At 40.7% G+C, this 26,353-nt stretch overlaps 1 long non-coding RNA gene across 5 annotated transcripts in view; it reads right to left on the bottom strand.

The window, feature by feature from the left end:
* Window positions 1–26,353, bottom strand: part of LOC140701096 (uncharacterized) — a 233,931-nt gene that overhangs the window by 88,301 nt on the left and 119,277 nt on the right. For all 5 annotated transcript variants that reach the window (XR_012079929.1, XR_012079930.1, XR_012079928.1 and 2 more), the window contains one exon: window positions 25,350–25,435. This is a non-coding gene — a long non-coding RNA (uncharacterized lncRNA). The remainder of the gene's footprint in view (window positions 1–25,349; window positions 25,436–26,353) is intronic.

Here is a 26,353-nt window from a genome sequence, read left to right on the forward strand (position 1 = left end):
GAAGGCCACCTGATAAGGCGGCAGTTGAAAATGTACTCTTTGGGCAGAATTTCTGATACACTATGACAATGGAGCAGTCTGCTTACTTAATAGGATGAAATTTGGGGAAGAATTGGCAGCTAACGGTGTATCTAAGAAAGCCCATCCTAATTTGAGGACAAGTTTTGTTAATAAACCAGGATATAAAGGTTTATCTTCCCCTTCCAAAATGAAAAATAAATAAATAACTTCAATGGCAATAAAATGCCTTGGGTTAAGCTCTGCTTGCATTAAAGCACTGCCCATAGCACCGTATCTTTTATGCTGGTGGGTAGCTCTGTTTCAACTCCTCAAGATCTTAAGCAACATACATTTTAACAGCATGACACATTAAAGGGAGAGCAAATCTCTTTTCTTCACACCAGATGGGAATAAGAAACGTGAGTGTTGTGCACAATGAAACAATATCTATAAATCTGGCATTTTATCACCCCATTTCAGACTATAAAATTAGAAGATTCATCAGTCACACCTCTACTCGTGAAATATACCTGCTGAGGTACGAGGTCCCTGTGGGAAGACTGATACAGATAACGCATTCAGAAGGTGAAGTCATACATCAGTGAGCATCACGGGATTAGCGAGAGCTGTGACCCTCACATCCAGCTGCATTTGCATTATGTATGCTGTAGGGTGTCAGGAGTGTGCCAGGAAACTGAAAATTATTAGGAATCCACGTATTACCAACCCTGCAACTCTGGGCCTTGTGGAGATCTGACTTTACAGTTTCTCTACATACAAAGATATTCCCAAACAATATTAAGGGAATATCAAAATTGACTAAAACACATTTTCCTATTATTAGGATGCTATTTTCGTTGGGGGGAAAATAAGCAGATTTTCACCTATTTCTTCTCTGTCTTCTTTCTCCCAGTTTCTGATTCTAACCCACATCCATGTTCTTTGTCCTCATGGCTGTAACAATGACACGTGGTATCTGCAGGGTGTTGAAATGTTCAGAGTGCATTCACCGTCATCAACTCCTGTGACCCTCCAGCCACCCAGGGAGGTGGGAGCAAGAATAGCTTATGACTTGACCAAGAGCTGGGATGAAAACACAGAAAAGGAATACTTTTCCAGGGTCTCTCCCTCACCTCCAATGTGCTGTGTTACACTTCTTTTCCCAATGTCCCAGTGATATTAGCAGACGAGGAAAAATACGCATCAGAGATGCTTTGCTTTCTATATTCTTTTTTTCTTTTTGGCAGACAAGCTATAGAACCCAAGGAAAATCACATTGGATTCCGTGGCCATTTTCTCTCTCTTCGAGTCGTGATAGATGGGCATCTTGCCTACATCAAGCCTGGAAGGTTTACCCCGCCTGGACTTGCCTGGTTTGGGAGCAAACACAGATTAATTAATCATACATAATAACTACTCCGAAACCTAGTAGCCTAAAAAACATAGTAAGTATTTATTATCTTTGCCTTTTTTTCCTGGCCAGGAATTTGGAAATAACTTAGCCGGGCAGTTTGACCTGGAGAAGTCCATCATGGAATAGCAGGCAGACCTGCCATTACCTGAAGACCTGAGGGTGAGCTTCCAAGACGGGCGAGTGGGGCTGCCTAATGGCAGGAGGCCTCAGTTCCTCACCACATAATCCTCTCCCAGGGCTGCTTCAGTATCCTCACAACCAGAGCAGGCAGCCCATGAAACCAAGTGGGAACCACAATGCCATTTATGACCCAGCCTCCAAAGCCATATGCCATCTACTCCACTGTGTTCTGTTTATCACATGTGTGAAGAATCATTGGGTGCATCTTGGGGGTCAATATGATTCTGTGGATTCAGAGGGAGCCACTGAATATAGCACTGCTCCCAAGAAACGAGAACGTCCCGGAAAGTGCACAACCTGGTAGACAGCTGGTGTCACCTTGGTGTATGGCTGGTCCTTTCTTTCAACATTGCCTTCATTCTTCCTTTCTCTTGGGAACCGACCCTCCAATACACAGCCACCTCGGGAACCACTCCGGACTTCTGTGTCCCTCACTCCCTAACCATGGTTTGTTGGTTCAGCATCAAGCATCTGACCAAAGTGAAGGGAGGTAGTGAAAATAGCATCTCCCAGACTATACAGCCGATTGGTCCAAGCGGGACACCCGACTCTTAGGTGAATACAATCATTCCCTGGGATTTTGAACTTGAGATCAAAATAAGCAAACTTGAGGGAAGTCTCCCTTCTTCTAATGGTTGAATTATAGAATATAAAACTTCTCCATGTGGAGGATCTGGTCAGTAGTGAGAAAGTAGGTCAGTGTGAACAAAGCAGAGATGAGTGAAGAAGAGAGGAAGCTGAGCTCCTGCCTCTGGGTTAGAGCATCCCCTTCTCACAGCTTAGTCTGTGTCCTTTACAACCCTTTGGATTCTGTGAACCAATGAATTCCCCCTCACAGATAAACTAATCTAGGCGAGTTGCAAACTTGTTCACAGTACAATTCAGATGCAGAGAAAATATAAATTGTGTCTGATCTTCGTGGAGAGAAAATCTATTTGACTTTCTCTAATCTGGGATAATTGCTCACTCTTGCCTGTATCTGCAAGCTCCCTCCTAATGGTATTGGGTTGAATAAAGGGAGGAGGGCTCCATGGCCTTGGGGCTCCGGAGCACAGAGGTCCTTAGATCTCCATGGCGCCTCTGGCCTCTGTCAGGTGTCTCTTGTCCACCTGACCGCTGCTTAGGCTGACACCACTCACAGCTGCAGCTCCGGGAGTGTGTAACTTATGCCCGAGCCTCCCTCTGCTTCCACTCCACCAGCCCCCGCTCCCCCGCCACTCAGCCTCACGGCCTACACCGAGCCCCTGCCGCATTCTCCTTGGGACCTCTGGGACCAGGGTGTCTCCCCGCAGCCCATGCGGCTTCCTGGGGTATCAGGCAGAAAACCGTTGTCCTCTGTGCTTCCCTCAACTTACCTAGCACACCTGACCCTCTCAGGCACATGGCCAGCTTGATCTTTTCTCTGTTTTCCACTATCAACCTGTAGCAAGAAGAAGTTTCTCCATCTCGCATGACTTCAGGCTTCCCTCATATAAAGCTCTAAGATCTCTTCTCCAAGCCTGACTTTCAAGTCTGCTATGTCATTAAAATGATAATGAGTCATCTTTCTCCACTGTGGACAAGAAAGGAAGATTTTAAGGGGGTCAAAGACTTGAGAAAAACGTTTAAACTGATAAGCTTAATATTTGTTTAAAAAAAAAAAAGATTCTTTAGGCAAGTCTGAGTCCTATAACTTAAACCCAGAATCCCGACTAATGCCATCAGGTAGTAGTAAAACAGTCAAATGGCCATCATTCAGTCAGTCAATTAGTCAGCCATCTTCTGAGCATCTTTGAGTTCCTGATCCAGGAAATATAAGTACAACTCATTAAATTACTCACATCTAGGGAAAAAAAAAATACACTTCTATAAAAAGGAAAAGAATAATACAATGAATTCATTGTGCTCCCTAAGAAAAGGATGATCAAAAGTCCCCCCACAGAAGGGCAGGTGAGTCATTCTGTCAGGGAGGAGTGGGGGCCCCTTCACAGTGCTGAGAGAAGACGGCTCAGCTCTGTAACTTGCAAAGCTATTACCTCCCCGGGTTGCTGATTCAATCTATTAAATTCAAATCTTTGAACAGGGTGCTTCTTAAGACTGAATCCTATGTGGGACAGGGATCATAAAAGATCATATCATGCCTTGTGACTGGACTGTCCAGATGTATGAATGCACAGCACAGATCTACCCATGATCTTTGTTTTTGTTTACTTCACTGTAAAATGCAAGTAAGAAGATATTAGAATGTATTAGCAAGGACCCACACATTGCTGGGAACCCTGGGGTGGTTCTAGGAGCCGCGACAGCCCGTGGGCTGCCCCCCGTATGGCACCCCAAATATTTAATGACTGTTTACATATTTAATGGCTGTCTCTGTGAGGACAGGGTTTGTGTTGTCTTACTGACTGCTTATATCCCCATCCCACAGCACAGTCCTGGCCTCAGACTAGTGCTCAGGTAGTAAACGTGTGTTCAGTGAATGAACACCAGTTTTTAGGATGGAAATTTGGTTACATGTATCAGAAGTTCTTAATTCTCCTTAGAGATTCGTCCCAAGGAAATAAGGGATATATGCATGTAATTATTTACAGAAATGTTCAGGACAATGTGATTTATACTAAGAGAAAGTCAGAAAGAACTGAAATGTCAAACAATAGTCTTGTTTAAGTAAGTTATGGTATCATCTTAGAATGGCTATTAGGCAACCCTTAAAATAATGGCTATAAAATTATTACATTTGGGTAAATCTGTTTTTGCTCTGTGTGTGTATAAATGTATATGCAAAGAAAAGAGATCAGAAGAATGGGCACTTATATGTTCATTGTGGCTCTCTTCAGGTGCAAAGTTTTCAATCCACTTTTTTGTATATATATTTTTATTGAAGTATAAAAATATTGTGTCAATTTCTGGTGCACAGCATAATAAGGGTTCAGTCATATATGAACATATATATTTTTTGTATACACTCCTATCATCTTATTTTTGTTTCTCTTTATTTTCTCACTGCTCTAAAATGACCTATTTCTTTTTATTGTAAGAGAAAGCAAAAATGACAAAAATGTGTTAACAATCTCTGAGCATGTGCCCTCGAGTGTTGGCTGACAGAACTCGAACTTACCAGCATGTCCTCATATCCAGCCAGGGTCCCCCTCAGTCTCTGAGGGAAAGCTACGTCCAAGCACTTATCTGAAGTACTTACGACAGGATTTACACCGTCTCCTGTCCTTCCAACCTGCTCACCAAAAGACGTGTTGGGAAGCAGTATATTAGGCAAGGTACAGGCAAGCCTTTAAGAAAGTGTTTCTCTATTAATGCACATATTGATCTAGGCTAAGCCAACCCTACTATTCCCCGTGTACACATCTACCAAAACTCACACGAGCCTCACTGCTCACAAGAATTCAAAAGAAATAACACCAATACTGGTCCATCCCACCTCTTAACAGTCATACCCACCGGCCTGCCACTGCTCAGCAGGTCTGTTGGTCTCGACCTGCAGCCCACTCGTCCTAAGTCATTTCCAGGTGGGTTGGTACCAGAGCCTCTACAAACTCCCCAGTGATCTGCAGTAGGTCCAGGCACTTGGCACATGAACTAAGACTACTGAGTGTTTCTAAAGCCATGAAAATCAGCTACCAGACTGTTCTTCCTGACTGCGTGGCGAGCGATGTAGGAGGAAGGAGAAGGCGAAGATGATAATGGTATTTCCTCAGCAGTAGGAGTGATTGCTCAGGTGCAGCCACAGAAAAGGGAAATACTATGTCAAGCCCCATCAAAGTCCAGCTTGAATCTCCCCTGAGCCTCCACCATGGCTGCTCTCTCCCCAGCCTACTTTATTTACATATTTCACCTCACCCGGATCTCAATGAGTTCTAACTTGGAAATGCAATTAAAAAAATTTTTTTAAGTCTGTGCCTTCTTCTATGAAAGCACTTTTAATTCATCTTCTTTTCTAAAGGATTCATTTTTAGAAAATGAAATTAGTGATAAAATTCCTAATGAAATGATTGCTTCTGTAAGTAATAGAAATGAAATGCCCTGGCAAAGCCTACAGGATAATTGTTCCTTTGGTAATGTTTACCATCATTACCAATCCTGAATTTCAGGTGCCACAGTTTGCACCCTCAAAACAGAGAGCAACACAATTAATCTGATTAAAAAGGAACCATTTATAGTTACAAATTGCCTTCATCTTAGGTTGATCAAAGCACTCCACTGATGATAACTTGTTCTGATTCAGTATAATTTTTGCATTGCTTATTGCTATCAAACTAAGTGCTTTAATTCTTACAGTTTTTTTTTTAAATAACACTGAATTACAAATTGGGGTGTCACAAAAGTTTCTGAAGAATCTATTCTTTTCATACTCAGCTTCCAACTTGATAATCCTTTTTGCCAGGGTTCTCATTACAATTCTCTTGATGGGGTCAGAACTCATGAAAACTTGTACAAGGAAAATATGACATGGTTTAGGAAGGTGGGGGAGAGGAGAAGAGGAGGATACTAAATTAAAATCTGCTGTGAACGCCTCAGATATAGATTCCAAGTCTTTTTAATAGAAAATGACTGAGTCTTCTATGCAGAGCTTCTGAGACTAAAAGACAAAAGTACAGAAATTTTCTCCCAACTTAACCTTACACATTTTTTATTTTCCTTGCAAACTCAATGCGTGATTGCCTGGCTGCTGGCAGCCTGTCTCACACAAATTATGTTGTATCGACTGCAAAAAAAGGGCTCATGATTTCTGTGTATTCAGTCTACCCCATAAAGCTCTCAGGGCAGTGCCCAGTACTCCAAGGGCTTGACTAAATAAACATTGAGTTGAAAAGTATAGACTAGAAAAATTACTTCTATCCAACACAAATAAAAATAAGCACCCAGACTTCAGAGCTTTTATTCTGCTCCTTACAAAACCTAAGGTGATTCCCTTTTCCTAAATAATAACCATACTTCATCCCATGGCTCAAATTCTCTCTTAGAAGTTGGCTGATAACTCAACTACATCTGGGAATTCCAGGTGAAAGGGAGGGAACTAGATTCCCCTGCTGGGCTGAAAGACAGCCATTAACTAACGTAGGAGCACAAAATAACAAAAGAGCTTCCTTTTTTTCTTCCTTCTGGGTTTCCTGACAGAGCCTGGCTAGACCTAGGAATTGCCTCAGTTTTCATCACATCTTGTTATTAAATGAGCCCAGGTCAAGAAACACCCTTTTTGACACACTGATTACTGGAATCCTAGAGACATCCCCATACCTGGGCACTCTGTAGATCTGCCCAATTTCCCAAGTCTCAAATTCCTTCAGTCACAAAATTTTTAGGGACAGTAGCTACTAATATTGTTTTACTAATAATTTTATATTTATACAGTGATTTAATGTTTTAAAAAAACTTCCCAAAGGCATTGCGTAAGTTTGCTGGGACTGCCATACCAAAGCAACAGAGACAAGGCAACTTGAACAACAGAAATTTATCTTCTTACAATTATGGATGGTAGAAATCCAAGATCAAGGTGTCAGTACAGCTGGTTTCTTCTAAGACCTCCCCACTTGGCTTGCAGATGGCCATCTTCATTGGGGGTCTTCCCATTGTGTGTACCCATGTCCTAATCTCCTCTTCCCATAAAGACACCACTTAGATTAGGATGTGGATATTGGATTAGGCCACATCCATATAAATTCATTTTACCTTAAGTACTTTTTAAAAGACATATCTCTAAATACAGCCACATTCTAAGGAACTGGAGGTTAGAACTTCAACATAAGAATTTGGGGAAGAGGGGATACAATTCAGCCCATGATAGGCATGATTTCATTTTAGAGGCTATGAACCTAAAATTAAAACAAAACAAAGCAAAAGACTGCACTACCAAGTTCACCAGCCATTAGATGGTGCAGCTAAAATTGAATCCCCTGGTCTCTGATTCCAAACGCCATACTTTCTCCCTTACAATTTGCTTCCACTGCACTAACTAACTTGTGTCTAACCATTTAACATTTACGGACAACACATTATCTCATTGAATTGCCTGAGAAAAGAAAATCAGATATTACTCAAGGGACCATTTGGCCATCTTTGATACATCTCTATTTTGAAAAGCCTGAGACAGGAGAGGAGGTTCTTCTGTAATTCTTCAGCAGTTTACTCTCTACCCACAACCTTTGCCCTCTGATCAGACCTTAACATTGAGTATGCAAGAAAAGGCCACTGGACCAAAGCTTGACTCTCAAAAATGTCCCTAATTTTGGCTGAAGCCCAGAATGAATTTTGTCCAAAGGAGCAGGATGAGGGTTCATTACCAATGTCTATCCCAACTCACTTCAGTCAGACCTCAGGTACTAGCTAAATCTGTGAATAGACGGACAGATCTAAAGATGAGGGACTTCCAGTGCAGGTGTTCCTGAGTCCCTTGTAAAGTCAGCCCAAGAGGAAAGAATCTGTTCCTGCCATTCACGGTAACTAAGTAGCTCTTGTGTTTTAAATTCTGAGAGTACTATTTTTTGGAAGCTAAAAATGCAAACAAAAGTATTTGAATATCTGTTGATAGTTTCTTCTAAAAATAAAGTGAGAATAAAAGTATGTTAGAAGACATACAGATAGCTAACAGGCACATGAAATGATGCTCAATGTCAATAATTATTAGAGAAAAGCAAATCAAAACCACAATGAGCTACTACCTCACACCTGTCAGAATGGCTATCATCAAAAAGTCTACACCATTGGTAGGAATGTAAATTAGAGCAGCCACTATGGAAGAGTATGGAGTTTCCTCAAAAAAGTAGAACTACCATATGATCCAGCAGTTCCACTCCTGGGCATATACCTGGAAAAAAATTAAGACACTAATTGGAAAAGATACATGCACTCCAATGTTCACAGCAGCACTATTTACAATAGTTGAGACACAGAAGCAACCCAAGTGCCCATCAATAGACAAGATGTGGCGTGTGTGTGTGTGTGTGTGCGTGTGTGTGTGTGTGTGCGTGCGTGCGCGTGCGTGCGTGTGTGTAATGGAATATTACTCAGCCATTAAAAAGGATGAAATATTGCCATTTGCAGCAATATGGATGGACATAGAGAATATTATGCTTAGTGAAATAAGTCAGAGAAAGACAAATACTGTATGATATTACTTATAGGTAGAATCTAAAACATAATACAAATCAATGTATATAGCAAAACAGAAACAGACTCACAGATAAAGAAAACAAACTAATGGCTATCAGAGGGGAGAGGACAGAGGGAAGGAGCAAGTTAGAGGTATGGAATTAAGAGATACAAACTACTATGTATAAACTACTATGTAAAAATATAAAAGCAATAAGGATATATTGCATAGCACAGGGAATTATAGCCATCATCTTAATAATAACTCCCGCTTGGAGTATAATCTGTAAAAATACTGAATCATTATGCTGTACATGTAAAACTAATGTAATATTGTAAATCAACTATACTTCAATTTTTTTAAAAAAGATTAAAAGTGTGTTGCTAGTGACTCTGGTGCATCCAAAACTTGTTTCTATGTATGTCTGCACAGAAGTCTGGAGACGGGAATTCAAGTGCCTGGTGCTAGTGCTAGTGAGGAAATCATGAGATCTCTCCAGGCTTCAGTTCTCTCATCCATAGAATACAGGCTGGACTTTTTATAGCCCTAACTTTTAATGTACAAACTCAGCTTTTGTCTTGTTTTTCAGCTTTGTCTTCACCCATTCCTTCATCAACTGTAAGATGCAGATGGTGCAAAATGCAAAGGATAAAATGTCTCTCCCTAGTCCTGACTCAGTCAATATTGTCTTCCTACTTCCTCTGGATCTCCCATGTCACTCACCAGGGCAACAGCGACTGACGTAACAAGGTGGGAGAAGGGATGAGGTCATTTGGGAACAAGGACTAAGGCAGCAAGTGCTCATGCAGAACGCTTCTAGAAAAGGAGGCTGAACCAGAAAGTGTATGGGGAGCTGGTACCCAATTTAGGAAGGACACAAACCCAGGAGCTAGGAGCAACAACTTCCACATGTGGGTCCACAAATTCACAACAAGTAAAATACAAACAAAGCAAAGCAGGTTGGGATTAAAAAAATAGGGTCAGAGGCTGTGCAGCATGGAGGGGTGCCCGGCTGGGTGCAGAGGTGCTTCTTTCCTGGAGTTTATCCTGTTCCCACGCCTTCCTAGGAATGGGGTACTCCATCTTCAAGAGGTGGATTCTACTTTCCCTCCCCTTGAATTAGGGCAGGTTTGTGACTTACTGGTAACCAGCAGAACACAGTAGAAATGACCTTGAATGATTTCCGAGTCTAGGTCATAAACACTGACCCCACCTTGCTCAACTGGAGCTGTCGCAGCAGCCTGAGCCTCCAGGTAAGCTGCCCAACTGCCTTGAAACTGCCATGCGGTGCAGAAGCACAAACTAGCCCATGAGGAAAGACTGCATGGAGAAGCCCGAGAAGGGGGATGCCCGGCCATCGCTCAGGTGCCCCAGGCCTCCTCACTGTGACAGCTCCGACCACTGTCTGGCTGCAATGGCAGGAGAGCTCTCAAGCCAGCAGCACCCGCTTGAATCATTCCTGAATTCCCAACTCACCAAAGAGAGATGATAAAACGATCGCTGTTTAAGTCGGTCAGTCTTGGAGTGATTTATTACGCAGCAACAGATAACCTGTAACAGCATTGTTTATTCCCCACCTCCACCCCAATTCTGCTTCAAGTCTGAGTTCTCAAAGTTAGGTCTACAAATTCAGTTCTTTTCCTTCAATGTAAACATCATACTATAAACTGAGGCATCCGAGAATCTGATCACAGGGTCTTAATGTTGTTTCTGCTCACTTCATCAAGAAGTAAATAACCCCAGTATGATCATCTTTTCCTCTTGTTTACATGTAAACTGTTTAAGAACTGAACGGTCTCAGCTGTTTAGAATTGCTTCCGTATTATCCCAAAACAATTCAAAATTCAAGACATACAATAAAATCAGTGATTTTCTCCCAGAAGCCATTGAACCAACCATATTTCTTTGAGTTTCTCATTTGAAGGAAGCGATGGCTTGTCTTTTTTTTTTTCTTCTCTTTTGTTCTTATCTTGGCTATTAAGCAGGATTATTTGCATTTTTGATAACTGATATCTAAAGGCACTTCATTCATTAAGAAGAGAAGACAGTAATGGCTCATCAGTCAAGGAAAACTACAGAGGACAAGGGATCGAATGCTGTAACATCGTGGTCGATGTAGGTGGTTAGCTGGGATGTGTTTATCAAATCTCTGAACACGGATGCTCTTAAAAGATAATTTTAAGATGAAATTGTTGCTTATCCTAATTGCTCTCTGGAAAGTGACTGCATGTGATTAATAGAAGGGAAGAAGTGGGGGTGGGTTTGTAGTTCGACTCCTCTCTGTGACACTCCTGATCCCATTTTTAGTAAAATCAACTGAAATGATTATAGGAAGAAAAAAATATCACACTGTTTAAACCGGTCCACATTAGCTCTTTATAACTCAGAGGAGCACGATCATTTAATGCAGTATTTTCAGCATGAAAAAACCCCCGCCTTCAAAAAAATGTTCATTTACCCTTGAAATTGTTTTTGCTATCACCACATGATGAATTCTGGAGAAAGGCTTGAATACATTGTTGAGTCAGTGTTGATTTAAACATAGTCCGACCTCCCACATAGCCACCATCTCTGAGTTTTTGCTGGAACTGAAAGAAACCGGAAGGAAGTATCAAAATTCCCTCCACAGAACTAATCTTCCCTCTGCCCAAACTGCCCTAATGTAGAAAAACTCAATCCCTTCTCCACAGAATGTGAAACAATTTAGTCTACAATGGCACGTATAAAAGGCGTTGCTAAGGGAACATTTCCTAATATTTAGAATTCATTTTACTTCTATCAGATGCATCTTTCCACAGTAAGGAAAAGGCCAAAGTCACGTCTTAACACCTCCCCGGACCTTTCTCCCTTGGCCTCAGCGCTCAGGGCTGGAGACACTATTTGTGGTACGAGGCTGGGGAAATGAGCCAAAATGCACTTCAGGCTTGCCAGAGCTTACCATCTCAATGCAAATTCAACAATTAGCAATGCCTCAGCTGTGAAAGCTGGAAAAAATTCCACACATCAGATGGTGGGAGAGGCTGGTGGGGAAAATCATTTCCATTTATTTTACTGTTGTCATCCCGTCATCTCCTAAGTCAACTCGTAACCTTGAAAGCAGACCAGGACCCTGTGGGTTATAAACCCACTCGGGTGGTTCCAGAAAGGGAACTTCCTGACTCATCCAAACTAGAACTATAAATTTGTAAAAAGCCTAAGTAGGGAAAGAACTTTGAAATATAAGAAAAACTGTAACATCAGCTTCAAAAAAATGCCTTGGTTAATAGATATCACTGAAAGCCAAGAGGATCCAACTGTATGAAGATACTTATCAGAATAAACAGCTCCGATGTGTCCTTGTCGACCTGAACCACACAGCAGGTATTGCTCTGTAACAAGGCATTTTTTGTTTGTTTCTTGAGATTTTTGAAGCAGGCGGAAAACACACACACGCGCGCGCGCACACACACACACACACACACACACTGCATACCCTGGGGTCATTTAGACACCCAAGAACACTGAGCTTCCTCGCCTTCATTTCTTCACATCAGTCTTTTTCTAAAGAGAAAGGAAAGCTGTAGCTGTGGATGTGCATGTGAACGTTTTCACTACTCCTATTGGGAAGAAAATAATGATATAGCAAGTTGAGGGAAAAGACCTGAAATTCTAAGGACTTCACACGCTAAACACAATTATTTATTCCTTGTGGGGTCCCCCCAGATCTTTTCTTCCTATTTCCATTGCCAATCATGGGTGATATGCCAACTCCATGACAATGCCCAAAGCTAAGAACCACAGTCCACTGCGACCTGATAATCAATTATATCACAACCCCTCTGAGACTAAATTTAGAATTTCCCTGAAATATTTTTCTTCATGACTTTTCTTCGCTCCTTTCCTTCAAAATACCCCCAACTCCTATTAAACTCTGTTCTGAATGCAATTCAAACAAGATCAATGTTTTTAAATAAAAATGCTCCCCAATTTTTCTCCATCAAATAACTATTCAGTATGTATCTTAGTTTGGATTCCCTCTAGAGCAAAGCCTGGGGAAAAAATTCAAGTAGAAGTAGTTTGTTTGGGAAGCGATCCTAGGAAGCAGAGTGTATCTCAGAGGATGCAAGCCAAGGAAGGTGTATCGGTGTGTGGATTACCACTGCGGGCAACTGTGCCTCTGTCCCTCTGGGACCTTCTGAAATACTGCACCTCACATCCCCAAATTGTCCCACAGTGGAACATTTATCCAACAACTCGTATCTCTCATTGTTTGAAGGTTACTTCTGAGACTTTCCTCAACTCCCCAGAGCTTCTAGCCTGCCTGGTGCACAGGCAGGGCCGCTCCTGGAGTGAGAGAACATCCTCTGGCACAAAGACCCTGATGCTACGGGAGAAAGTCCTCACTGTGGTCAGGAACCACTCAGCAAAGCTGCAGGTAACCTTCGAGGGAGTGGAGGAGATTGACAGCCCCAACTATGGTGCCTGCTGCAGTAGCTGCCTGAATTCCACCACGTGCTCAGCTGTGCACACAGTAGGTTGTTGTGTATATTCAGATATTCTCTCCCCCTTTTTGCTCTAACTGAATTAGGATCCCCATTCGTATCCTTTCGTGGATACAACCTTTAACCCAAGCTTTCATTTACACATCTTTTCATCTGTACAAAAAGCTTCCAGTCTCTACTCTGTAAACACTTCTTTTGAACCCAATTATCTCAGTGCTCTTCTCTCTCTTATGCACTGTCAAGGCAATTTACTTCAAATGAGCAAATAGCTCCAGCTCATGGCCCCTGCTTTTGAATCCTGAAAAAGAAACTAGGATATCTTTCTCAATCACAGGGATATAGTAAGGCGGTTTTTCAGTAGTTTAAAAAATAACTAATTATTTCAGATTCACATTATTATTTTTTACATCTTCTATTTACATAAGTAAAAATGAAATCTGTCCCTTTGTATATTAGCCTCTCATTCAATCAGCAAATTTGAGGGCAATAAATTTTCTCACAGCAAATTCGGTTGGTTTTATATTTAAATCCCAATTGGTGCTTTGTGAAAGAGCTTATAATTAAGTCCATACAGAACTAGAAAAAAAAATCAAGTATGTACCCCCAAAATCATCTTTCAACTCATTTTATCGTTCATATTAGATATCACCTATTGAGTCTTTTTCCTGCCACATCATTCTCTTCTTGTAACCCAGGATGGTTTGTCAACCCTGGTTCTCAGTGACTGCACCACTGTATTGATCCCCACAAAATTTGGGGGACAGTGACTTCTTCAGTGCAACTATCATTAGCGAGAATTTTGAGACATAAACGTGTGTGTTAGGGATTCGGAGACATCATTTCTCACTTTCTGTCACGGCCAAAGCACTACATTTTCTTAAAGTTTGGAGAAGCAGCCTTAAGGCTTTTGATGGGAGTGTACTGTAGTGTCTCCTACCTGACTCATATTTGTAATGAACCTGCTTTTGGATTGCTGGCAATAAAAAGGACATAATCCTTAAGCATGTCTCTGAGAAGCTCTACTAATTTACGTGGCAGGACTCAATCTCATATGAAGTTTAACGAGAAACTCATGCAGTATAAAGTGTGCCTGGCATCTGTTACAGAAGACAGCTCAGGGAAAGCAGAGCAATACCTTCTGTGAAGAACATATATCCAGACTTTTTTAACTGACAAGAATGACCCTAATAGAGAGTGAGGGAAAACAGCATCAACAACAAAAAAGAGACCAGTCCAGCAAGTATTGATCCATTATATACCTCCTGGTTACCGTAACAGCCTCTGAATTTCCCCCAAAGAAAAGTGCGACATGGATAATTTACATGCCTATTGAAAGTAATCTTCCAAGCATGAATGGCTGAAGGATTATAATTTCTTTTCCCCTGATCATCACAGGTCTCCCAGCGGTCATACAAATAACCAGCATCCTTTCATCCTAAACACCACCAAGCCAAGGTTGAGATACGAGCCTATTAAAATCCGGTTTGAAAAAGAATTTTATTTTGCCCATGATCTCACTCATTAATTGCTGACTGCCTTTTAAAACCTTCCATGGAAGACAAAGAGACCTTCAATTCCTTTCTCTGAGAATTAAAGCTTTCATTTAAGGATTCCAGATGGGCTGTATTTTAAGTATTAAAGTTCAAATACTTTAACCACCAACAGATGAAAGGAATTTTACCCAGCTATGTTCCACAATTGCCACCCAGTAGTTCTTCAATCCTGGCCAAATTAAGCATCAATTTAAATTAGATTTACTCGTGGGACCCTTGATGATCACAATCGACACAAGATATTAGGGAGTTTAGGAAATGGGTCTATTAAATGACAATTAAATCTGTCAGCCTTCCAGAGCTTATTTTCAGTTAATTTGATCCCCAGTAGACAGTCACATTTGACTGCTGTAAACAAAGAGGTCTGCTTGAATGTGCCAGATGAGATGCAAGCTGGTTGGTAGAACCCAGGTGACGGTGTATGTTTCACTCTCACATTAAGGGGGCTTCAGCTGTTCCTCTGAATAAGGGACTTGACCATCACTTTCTATGCTACTATTTAAAGCCTCCTGAAAAGCCCTAACATTCACCAAAGTAGAACTTAGCTGGCGCCTTTCAGAAAAGTCAGCAAGGAGGTCCTGAGTAGTGACTGGCTTTTCCTTTTTCTGCAAAGTCTCATGGAAATGCTTTAGGGCCAGGTGTTCCCAGCCTGGCACATATTAAATAGCACTTTTCACCTAGAATGTGCCTGAAATTGACTATCAAAAGTCTTAGATCATCCATACCCTTTGACACAGTACTTTTATTTCCAGGGATTTATCCTAAAGAAACAGTCAGATATTTGCACAAGGATTTATGAACGAGTGTGTTCCCTGCAGCATGAGAACTAGGTAAAACATAAAGCAAGTTTGTTTTCACCATTCCTCCCGGCCCAGTCTCTTTAACCCTCCCATACACCAGACCACCTTTCTCTACCTTGAAAACCTCTTCAGTGTCGCTTTCTGCCAGGCACTTACCTGGAGAGCTGTGCCCTCCACCAGCCAAAAGTTTCTGGGCCTTTTTCCATCAAAACCTACCTGTATGCCCCCCATGCATGTAGGTTCATGCTCTCTGCGGTCCGCCAGACTAGAAAATCAGATACACTTTTTGTTCTGAGGTGCTGATGGATGAATATTACCCACTATTATGCAGTATTTTATATTTTAAAATGAGATTCTCCTGAAGACAATGCTTCCAACCCAAAATGAGATTATAATGGGAATTTCAGGCTCCCAATAAACCCAGTAGTTATTATGATTTAAAATCTCTTTTAAAATATATTTTCAGCCACATGTGCAAGTGAGTATGTGTCTTAATTTATTCATTTTGTTTCATTATGACAAGATATTCACACTTATAGAAAGTGTGGGAAACAAGAAAAAATGAAAGAAGATGAAATTCATCCATATTCCCTACCATGCAGAAGTCACATTTTTAACATTTATTGTGCTTCTTCCCAATCGTAGTAATATGGAAAATGTTGTTTATTTTCTGGAGTCATGATTACAGTGTGTGTACAATTTTTGCATTCTTTTTTCACCTTGCTTTTTATTTGAAAAATGTCAGAATAGTTCTACCCCAAAAAGGCCTTTACTTTTTGGGGCCATACTTTACAGCAATTCACCCTTTTCTTCATTCACTACTTTTCTTGCCAAGAATATTTTAAAAGCTTGCCTAGTCTTTCTGGGTTTCTTATCTACTACAACCTCTGCATTAATTGGAAACCTTACCATATCTATCTGGTAAGTAAATTTCCCAAGATAAAAGCACTCAAATATAGTTCCGGAACAGGGAAAAGACTGGTGTATGTTAAAACGTGCTTGCAGCCCATGCAGGACACTGGCTGGAAGTCAAGGTCACAGTCTGCAGTTGAGGTAAGAGCCTCCCCGGCCACAGCTCCCCTCCTGTGGCTGTTCAGAGGAGCGGACAGCTGCCCTCACAAGACCCTGCTCTGCTCCCCAGCTGCTATAAGGCATCTTTGGAAGTATCTTCGGTAACACCCATAGGGCACAGAAACTGTTCTCACATATTCTGATGAAAGCTCATTCCTACCACCAAAAAATACCCTTCCCTCCCTCACCCCTCTCTTCACTCACCTCAGCCACACCACTTACTCAGCTCACAGACTAAAGGTGTGGGGAAGACTTGGGGGTTCACGGTCACTTATGATCTGGGTAGCACATCCACATGGCTATTTTTCTCTAGTGTTGCCACTGATCAAGTTGCAAATGCTAGCATTTGCCTCATATAATCCTACTTGGTAACTGATAGTCATTCTTATTACAGCTTCAGATTAAATAGAAAAAAAGTGCAGCCTACTTTTTCAAGGAAACAAGATGGGGAGATCTAACCATGTTAGAGTTAGACCCATTAGTCATACTTTTTGAACAGTGTTCAAGAAGACATTAACAGGAAAAAGGGATAAGAAAGGGTGGGGAAAATCATGTAGACGTGAATGAAAAATATTGTATAGTCACATCAGTAAACAAAAGATACTGTGGCCATCAAGTCACCAGCCCCTACTGCCACCAGACGTTGTGAATTTAGTTCTTTCAAAGTGAGCAGAGGGAACTCAGGATGCAGACAAGGAGGCAGCCCAGCCTCTGCAGCCACTCCCAACCATGCACCCTGAACTCAGGATGTGAAGAAACAGGGTACTGGCCCTACGTAGCTAGGTGCCTATCAAAGGAATGATTTCAATGAATCCAGACCCTTGCACTTTCCCATACATAGAAATCACTAAATTCCTTAACTTGAGATACCTGGTTTTCTTTAATTAACAGTAATCTTTTGATGTTCCAACTACCTGGTCTTTGTAGCAAAACTCCTATACATCCTGGCTGCTCCCTGCCACTTTGGGACAGTCTCTTAGCGCTATCTGAGAGATGCCTCCTGGGCTTGAGTCTCAGAAAGTCTGCAGAATGAAACATAACTCTCAACTTTGAGGTTGTGCCTTTTTTTCAGTCAACATAGACCACAGTTGATTTGAGTATTTTGTTTGTAAATAGCATTCCGTTTTACTAATGGAGTTGAATTACATCTAACCTCTCTATAAATGTTAGTTTGTATTCAATTTAAACATGTTATAAAGAGCTTTTTCGTATTTTTGAGCAAGCAAAACTGCTCTGTCCATTAATAAACACTTAGGCAGAGTATCAGATTTCTAACAACTAACAATATGATTATCTACCCAGAGACTTCGAAAGAACTAAATTCACAACGTCTGGTGATTGGCATGTTTACTGCCTTTGACACGGAATGCGAAGCACACAGCATGGTGAAACGCTAGGGGAAAGGGGGCTCCTTTACCCACCCAGCAACTGTTAACCTGCTTAGCAGCAAGTGGGGCGACCTGAGCTGCCTTGGGAAACAGAGCCCGCTTCTCAAAGAGGATGCAGGGAGATGGGGGCATGGGATTCACAGGAAGTCAGAGGTTTTTTCTGAAGACTTGGCAGTGACAATTTTGAGTCATTGAACTGGCCACCATTTTTCTACTGATCACTAATCCATGTCTACTCAGCCTTAGAATAAAAACAGATAAAGGGGGTGGCCAAATCAGAGGCAAAAAGGCAGAGGGAGCTGAAACGGTTGAGAATATGCATTATTATCCTCATAAGTGACCTGACAGATATATAACGGCAGAGAAAAATGAATGGTGTATTTATTTTTCCCGTTGTCTTATGTAGTCAGAAAAAATCCAAAATGGTATAGAATCCCCATTTTAAACAAATAATTATTAATGCATTCCATTGTTTACAGATATCCTGAATTATTTTTTCCTATTTCTTAAGTTCTTCTCCATGAAGTGATCCCTGTTAAAAATGTTACTGCACATCTACCTGATACAAATATGATTTTAGCTCTTTCATTAATCATATAGGATGAACTGACCTCTTTAGCTGTTACAAAAATGTTGTGCTTTTATATTTTACCACAATAATTTTTTTAAATAATGCACTGAAAATGCATGAAGAGATGCCTGAAATCCTTTTTAGGAATTCTTGGAATGAGATTTTTGGAGGAATTATTTGAATCACCAACAGTGAAAAGACCCATCACTTACTGGTTAAAAGTTGGCATGCTTTAATAATCTGATGAGGTTTATAGGTTATAAGACCCTTTCATTGACTTTTTAGAGGCATAAAATATGTTCGAGCTGCCCTTTCCCAAATGATTGAGGATTAAATAGAGAAAAGCCAGCCTCTAATCATGGTCTGAGGACTTCAAAGATGGTCCTCCTCTGGCTTCTTTCTCCCTGCACTGGTTCCCAGAAAGCAGCCATGCTGCGGATGGTTCAGTGTCTCTGGAGGAAGGCTGCCCACTCACTCAGTCACATTCATGATCAGTGCATTGGATTTTTCTTTTCTCTGTAGAAACCAGTAGCTATTAGCCCTGAGTCTGAACCACACAGCAGCAAAACCCAGAAAGGCGAGATAGGTGAATCTGAACCACTTTCATTAAGCATCACTTTTGTCAGATTTCAATTTTCATCTTGATTTCATCTTAATCCTTTGTAATGCTGCACCTTGACGTTCCCTTTGTGGTTTCAGGACAAATGGGTCTGAGGCCAGATCCAGCCAACCAATACTCCCAGGACCCAATCTAAAAACTGCCATCCCTGTACCTCCAGCATAGCACTTCTTGAGGTCAGGACTAAGTCATGCTCACTTTTTTATACCTGTGCCTGGCATACAGCACGGCTCATTAATGTAATGTAAAAGGGGGCAAAGGGAGGAAAGACAGGCAAAATAAGTAAACACATACTTCAATGAATGCTTAAAACAGCACTCTTCTTCATGTATCATATATTGGATTTTTTTTCAACCAAGAAAAAAAAGCTAAGAAAATGCCAAAGATGACAAGCTACAACATTGATATTGGTGGAACAAAGACCAATAGTACAAATGACAGTGGGATTTTGACCCCAAATCTCTTTATTCTCATTTCTATATTCTTAATTTTGGGGGCATATCTTTAAAATAAGATTACATGGTCTCACGAACACTATTTTTATTACGACTTTATTTTTTAGAGCTGTTTTATGTTCACAAGAAAGTGGCGGGGACGGTAGAGAGATTTCCCATATACCCCCTGCACTCACACATGCACAGCCTCCCCTGCGTATCAACACTAGCCCACCCGAGAGGTACATTTGTTATAATGGATGAACCTACGTTGACATACCATTATCATCCAGTCTACAGTCTACATTATGGTTCACGCAGTATTAGATATTCTGTGGGTTTAGACAAACCTATAATGGCATGTATCCATCGTTATGGTATCAAACAAAGTATTTTCACTGCAATAAAAATTCTCTGTGTTCTGCCTATTCAGACCTCTCCAACCCCTAACCCCTGGCAAACACTGATCTTTGTATTCTGTCCATAGTTTTGCCTTTTCCAGAATATTATATAGTTGTAATCATACAGTATGTGAGCTTTTCAGATTGTCTTCTTTCAATTAATAATATACAATTACGGTTCCTCCATGTCTTTTCATGGCTTGATAACTCATTTATTTTCAGTGCTGAAAATGTACCATTGTCTGGATCTACCACAATTTATTTACCCATTCACCTACTGAAGGACATCTTGGTTGCTTCCAAGTTTTAGCAGTTATGAATAAAGCTTCTATAAATATCCATGTGCAGGTTTTTGTTAGACATAAGTTTTCAACTCTTTGAGTAAATACCAAGGAGTACCAATGCTGAACCATATGGTAAAGTATGTTTCATTTTCTAAGAAATTGCCAGATTGCCTTCCAATGTGGCTGTACCATTTTGCATTCCCAATAGCAGTAAATCAGAGTTCCTGTTGCTCCACATCCTTGTCAGCTTTTGGTCTTGTCAGTATTCTGGATTTTGACCATTTCAATAGCTGTATAGTGTCATCTCATTTTTATTTAATTAAAATTTCCTTGATGACATACAGTGTGGAGTATCTTTTGTTGGTCTTATTTATCATCTACAGATAACAGGTGTCTGTTAAGGCCTTTGGCTCATTTTTTAATTGTTTGTTATTGTTGAGTTTTTAAGAGTTCTTTGTATATTTTGGATAACAATCCTTTATCAGGTGTGTCTTTTGCAAGTATTTTCTCTCAGTCTGGGCTTGTCTTCTCATTCTCTTGACATTGCCTTTCACAAAGCAGACGTTTTTAATTCTAATGAAATCTAGCTTATCAATTAAGTATTTAATGCATTATGCCTTTGGTGTAGTATCTAAAAAGTCATTGCCATATTCAAGGTAATCTAGGTTTTCTCCTATGTTAGATTTTAGGAGTTTAATGGTTTGGGGTTTTACCTTTAGGGCTATAATCTGTTTTGACTTAATTTTGGGGATGGGTTAATGTTTATGTCTAGATTCACTGGTTTGTATGTGAATGTCTAGTTTTTCCTGTACCGTTTATTGAAAAGACTATCTTTGCTCCATTTTATTACTTCTGCTCCTTTGCCAAAGGTCACTTAATTATATATATGTGGCTCTATTTCTGGGTTCTCTCTTCTGTTCCATGATCTGTTCATCAATTCTTTCTCCAATACTACACTGTCTTGGTTACTGAAGCTTTATAGTAAATCTTAAAGTCAGGTAGTGTAAGTCCTCCAACTTTGTTCTTCTCCTTCGATATTGTGTTGGTGCTTTGGGGTCTTCTGCCTTTCCACATAAACTTTAGAATCAGTTTGTAAATATTCACAAAATAACCTGCTGGGATTTTGACTGGGATTACATTGACTCTATAGACCAAATTGAGAAGAACTGATGTCACAACACTGAGTCTTCCTATCCATGGTCATGGGATGTCTCTGCATCTGTTTAGTTATTCTTTGATCATCCAACACTTTTCAGTTGCAAAAATCCAAAAATATAAGTAAATATAATGAGAAACAGCATATGTTTATATAATCTTGAAGTATCTTCCACAACATCCTTTTTAATTTCAAAGGGCAAAATAGTCCCTTTATAATGGCAGTCCTATCTTAAGTGATCAGAGTTGGCATCACCAGTAGTTAGACATATCAACATTGTGTACCCCCTGATAAGATGTACTGAGAAGGACACAATATCACTATTGTGACATTCTTACCAAAAATGCATTATCTGAATTTGACTCAAGGAAAACACAGACAACCTCAAATTGAGGGATGTTTTACAAAATAACTAACTGGTATTCTTCAAAAGTCAGGAAAGATATAAGACTGAAAATCTGTCCTACATTGGAGGAGACTAAGAAATCAGGACAACAAAATGTAATGTATGATCTTGGACTAGATTCTGGATCAGAAAAAGGACACTAGTGGGACAACTGGAAAACAATTTTAATAAGCTCTGTAGATTTCTTAATAGTATCCTATGTTAATTTCCTGGTTTCAATCATTATACTAAGATTATATAAGACATTAACATTTGGGGAAACCAGGTGAAGGGTATGTTGAAATTCTTTGTATTATTTTGCTACATTTCTTTTTATAAGTGTCAGATTATTTCAAAAGAACAGCCAAAAAAATTTTAATTAAAAATATCTGAAAATCTAGATATTGGATTTCATTGCATATCTGTGAGCATTTGATACATTTCTGAGAAAAAGGAAACAGAGATTTCAAAACTGTTTGCATTTACATAAGATCAGTGGGTAACTTGAGCATCTTGGCATTTTAATGAAAGAGGGAATGAGATCCAGAGAGGCAGAAAGACAGACAGTAAAAGACACCCTGTATTGGTATGTCTGCATTGACAAAGCATTTCAAAGAGAACCAGGGCTTCCTCTTGGAGTTACACCAAGAAGGTGATCACTGTCCTTGTCACAGCCATGTCTGTGCTACAGAATCAAAGGCAGGCTTTTTTTCCGATTGGTTGGGTCAGGCTGCTAATGAGGCAAAGGTCATGGATTGGATCTGCTCTCCAGGCCTGTGAGTGTCACTCTGTCTCCTGGAATTTCTCTGATCACAAGGGAGCCAGGTGTGACAGCTTGACTGCACCAGCACAAGGCTGGCTTTACTGTGGAGAAATAATGAAAACATACACCCTCCCTCAGGTCACCTTTAAACATAATGGACATACTTGAACAGAACTCCTGTCATCTAAATATGCTTCTAAAAATATCTGCACCAGGAAAAGGATTCCTTATTAGAGTCATTTTCCCACATTAAACCTATAATTAGGAGACCTGGAAGGGGGAAGCTGGTTGGCCTCCAATACAACCCACAGAGACACAGAAATTCTTGACGACCATGTCACCTCTTTAGCAGGAAGATGTGATAGCTTTAAAGGCATGTGCTCTGATCCAATACCACTTAGGCAGCCAGCAAAGTACATAACGAATGAGGCTGCTCACCTCGCTCCTGACAGTTAGACATCTTCCAGCCTTCATGTTTTGAAAATTATTGAGAAGGGGCTTCCATCAACGTGATTTTTCCCCTGAGCCTCCTATGTTTACTAGGAGAGCTTCCCTGATGTACTTAGGATTCCAAACTGGGAGGTGAGCATGAAACGAAAAATTCTTAATTTCGAGTATCAGTATGTTTAGAGCCAAAAGCAACTAATGAATTAGAATAGATTTAAACATAAGATAATTTTGGAATCATAAACAAACAGCAATTTGAAAGTAAACTTGCTTATGAGGTAAAGTTAAGAAAAACACAGCTAAAAAATCAAATTTAGTGAGTTTCACTCGCTTCCACCTGCAGTTAGAAGAATTAAATTTATACTATGCAAAAAGTTATCCCCTTGAGATTCTGTGAATGTGAGAGCTTGTAAACATAAAATGGCTGGGGAACAGGAAACTGCCTTGAAGGGCAGTCCTTCCCTACCCCTCTGCTTTCTCCACTGAGCTGTGGATCTTCAGGTCCTCCCAGCACTTATTGAACAAGATGAAGTTTGGAAACAAGCAAACAAACCGAAAAAAAAAATCTTTTAAATCTCTCTTGCTTCTTCTGCTATCAACATATGCAACTGATCTCAGGAAAATAAGCTATTTCACTAGGTGAGACTTGTTGGAAGTGCCTCATGACTATAGAAATAAAATAAAAACTAGAAATGTATTATCTGTCTACAATGTGTGAAACCACAGTCCACCTGTGCTGGGTAAAGCCAAGGACAGCTACAGACATCGATGTTAGAAAAACCAGCAACTGTGGAACAGAAGGGCAGTAAAACCCCTCAAGACTCTAGAACCACTGGGTTGTAAATATTCTTAAACCCAGGCTTAGAAGACAAGGATGCAGCCCATATTATACTAAAATGGTTGTGTCATTTTTAGATGAGGCAATTCACATTCTGCCACTCTACCTTGATCTATATTTTCCCACGGGCACACTTGAGTGGACATCCCAGTGTTCCTGTTTATAGACTTTTACTATCCAAAGAATAGACTAATTTTACATTTCTGTTGCCTATTTCCTTTCCCAGTATGCCAAATGTAAGGAACAAACAGTCTGAATTATATTCTTCTCTGGAAATAGTTACAGAAGTTCATCTCACTACACATACACATTCTGCAAGGAAAGGGGGGAGAAAAAATTACCTATCAGAAATTGCCCTGTGAAATAAGATACAACACTGCTGTCTCTCAGAAAAGCACAGAATATGTTAGAGGAACAAGTTTGCTATGACACTTGTTAAGGAATGGTAAGGTAGATTTGACTCAGCATCACTGCAGTAGGGATCACTGCAATGGGGCTTTGCAGTAGGAGAGAGTGACCTGGGTCAAGTCAGAATCTAAGAAGAAAAAGTAGGGGTTTTACAACCAAGGAATTGTGGGGGTGGTGGCGGGTGTTGGTAGATGGAAAATTATTAAGCGTGTAGGATAATACCCTCTTGAAAGACAGAAGAGCAGTGAGGACTCCCCTTCAGACCCTGGACAAACCCTTCTGAATAACTCATTTAACCTTTTTTTCCCCCGTGCTTGTACTGAAAAATCATGACGAACTTCTCACAGCTTACTCAGCACATTTGCACACATTATCTCATTTAAAGTAAAGAGTATAATTATCGTCATACAAGTGGGACACTCAGAAGCCAAGGTGGAGACACAGCCCAGCCCGCAGAACCGTCCCTCCACTCCCGTCTCCCAGAGGTGAGTCTGTTTCTGATCAGCATCCTGATAACCACAGGCGCACATGGCCACTGTCTGCTCAGTATTTTCACCGTCTGTGGGCGCAGGCACCTTAGATCACCTCTCTGTTCCTTTCAAAATCCACAAAACGGACATTTGCCCAAAAAGCCCCTATCAGTCCTACTAAAATATCACCTCAAACTGAATACAAAGCATCTGTTGTTTCCTAAATTATTGTCTTAATAATTATAATGGCCTTGTTGGAGATAGAAGTGATTTTACAACCTTTTATTTTTAACCACAGGGACCAACCAGCTAAGAGCTCACACAGATACAAGTACATACATTACATTCAACCTTTGAGAAAACTGGAGAAGCATCAGGACTCCCTGATCATTGCTTAGTCTGAGTGGAAAAGCCCCACGATGTTCAAAACACAGTCCAGGTGAGGCTGGTCTCCAAGCAGAACTCACGGATACAGAGGGAAGGCCGAACCTCAAAATGAAAACACCTGAACAGACAGCAGTTGAGAGAGAAAACTCTAAAATCCCCTTGTTTTAACAGAGCTTTCTGAAAATCCAGCCTCCAGGAAGAGGGAGGAGACTTACCCTGAGCACCTAGAGAATGTGAGAATTCTGCTGCCACAAATCCCCGTCCAGGGAGTTTCCAGCCAGGAAGGAATGACCATCAGCACCTGGACGAGAAATGTGAAATCTTTTAACAAGCCTTATCGGAACTTCCCGTATCAGGTGTTCCCACTGAAGCCCTAACCGCCAGCACCCCTTAAGTACATAACCCTTTATCCCTGGCTATTCGGAGAGCTTCTTCTCATAGGCTGCTGCTGCATGCGTGTGTAATAACAGTTTCTCCCATCAACCTGAAGAAAATTTCAGATTGTCAGTTAATTCGCAGGTCCTGACCACTACCACTCAGAGCTCAACTGGGAGAGATAAAGTTTTCCTTCCAGACCTCCAACATCACCAAACCACCCAGCTGACCCGGTTGCCCCCTCACCTCCAAGGCTATAGTTAAGTGAGAAAAATAAGCCTCAGTATTGGTTGGATTTTCCGAAACTTACAGCAGAGAGTTCATAATTCACTGTGCTCATTCTCTTGCGCCTGGACACAAGATAACTACCCCCAACCCACAGTATAATAGGAAAAGTCGTAGTTCTGACTTGGATCCCAGAAGAATCAAAAGAAAGTACAGCAACATCTGATCACATCTGTGTTGCAACTGCAACAAATCCTACTCCATAAACCAATGCAGATCAGCTTCCCATAATTCCTCAAACAACCCATTCCAATTCTGGTAAAATGAACAAGGTATTTTTTAAAACACTACAGTAGTTTTCAAAAACTCCTTCAACTATTGTTCAGAAAAATGTTCAGATTTGGGAACTATGTGTTTTCATAATTAAAAGATGCTCTCTTCCCCCAAAGTCCTCAGTTTGTGGGGGGCCGTTTGCAGCAGGGCGATAATAGAGGGTAGAGGGGGAAATTAGAGGGAGTCCTGGGCGGAATGCGTGCTTCTTCCAGAGTCAGCAGGAGAGGTGGAGGCAAAGGTGGGAGTGAGCTGAGTGCTCAGTAAGAAGAAGCAGGATGAAAGGGTG

Source organism: Vicugna pacos, chromosome 14 (genome assembly GCF_048564905.1).
Source record: "Vicugna pacos chromosome 14, VicPac4, whole genome shotgun sequence".
NCBI lineage: Eukaryota > Metazoa > Chordata > Mammalia > Artiodactyla > Camelidae > Vicugna > Vicugna pacos.